This window comes from Mizuhopecten yessoensis, unplaced genomic scaffold (assembly GCF_002113885.1).
Source record: "Mizuhopecten yessoensis strain PY_sf001 unplaced genomic scaffold, ASM211388v2 hete_35908724, whole genome shotgun sequence".
Classification (NCBI taxonomy): Eukaryota; Metazoa; Mollusca; class Bivalvia; order Pectinida; family Pectinidae; genus Mizuhopecten; species Mizuhopecten yessoensis.
The window spans coordinates 1-1,275 of NW_018481040.1; the positions used below are offsets into that span (position 1 = coordinate 1).

The window sequence follows — 1,275 nt, forward strand, 5'->3', positions numbered from 1 at the left end:
ATTCCAGGGGTGCAGAGAGCGAAAGTGAGCATAACCCCTGGATATGGAGGATGCAGTTTTTGCTGATCTTGTCATTTTCTGTATTTCTTTTTATGATCTATACCATTACAATGTACTCCGTTGAGAGATTCAACAATGAATGTCTAGTGGGGTCAGCTTACTAAAAATATATTTGCACTATATAGTCTGTAAATATAGTGATTAAAATACAGGTATACGACACAATTTACTGGTCATTTTAATTTCTGACTAAGTCACAGAGCATGTACTGCACTAGTCTTCAAAACATCAAATGTAAATATTTCACTGTGCTATATGAATCTTTATTCAAAGTAAAGCTTCCATAAAATCATTTGGTGATAATGATGATGCATTCACCTTAAAACACTTGTTATATACATTTTAGGAAATTATATACATTATGACAATCTTAATGTCAGGCTATACAGGTTTCCATCTTTAAAACCTTCATTAGTATATATATACAAACCTTGATTTTTTCAATGTCATCAGGTACAATGTCTTTAACTGAAACATTTCCAGCAATTCTGTAAGAAACAAATATTTAATTCAGTTTGAATGTGAGATTTTATCTGCGATTAAAACATCACTTAAAGAGCTGACAAATCACTTTATTTTGATAATATGAAATAAATACTGTAATTTTATTTATACAAAATATTTTCCCTTTCTTCCAAAACACTATGAAATTTCTTTCACCATATTAACAAATTTCAACTGTGTATGATTGAATCAAAGCAAACAGTTAAAACATCTGACAGTTTTAATGCTAAATTATAAACGATATTTGTAGATATCTTTAACAAAAAGAAAAAAATTACATACTGGGGGTATGTATGTTGCCTATATGTTTTGATGTTGTTTTCAATGATAATTTTGTATTTATACGTTTGTCCAACAGTTTATGGAATTTTCATTGGATTTTCAAAGGAGTATCTGGCTTGCAGCAAAGAGTACAGTTTCTATATTTGGATATTGCATAGAATACTAAGTTATGTTTTGATTTGAAAGAATTTTCAATAGTGCACTACGTACTTACAATTGATCTTGATCTATAAGATGGCATAGGTTCGATCCACTTTTGTCCTCTGCATTTCCTTTGAAACAAGAGTCACTTACTGAAAATATAACAACACAAATTCAGCTTTTATTTCGGTTTCCTCCTACACTAAGACCCCCACCCCCCGGGGGTGCACTAACATCCGTGCCAGCAAGAGTGATTAATATAAGTTGAAGTAACTTGTTTCATAATTG

The 1,275-nt window shown here is 31.0% G+C and overlaps 1 long non-coding RNA gene across 1 annotated transcript; it reads right to left on the reverse strand.

Moving 5' to 3' along the window:
- Positions 1-490: 490 nt before the first annotated feature.
- On the reverse strand, positions 491-1,178 carry LOC110443979. The gene is made up of 2 exons (XR_002462168.1): positions 1,061-1,178; positions 491-548 (listed from the first exon to the last, which is right to left on the reverse strand). It is a non-coding gene; the product is annotated as an uncharacterized LOC110443979 (long non-coding RNA).
- Positions 1,179-1,275: the final 97 nt, after the last annotated feature.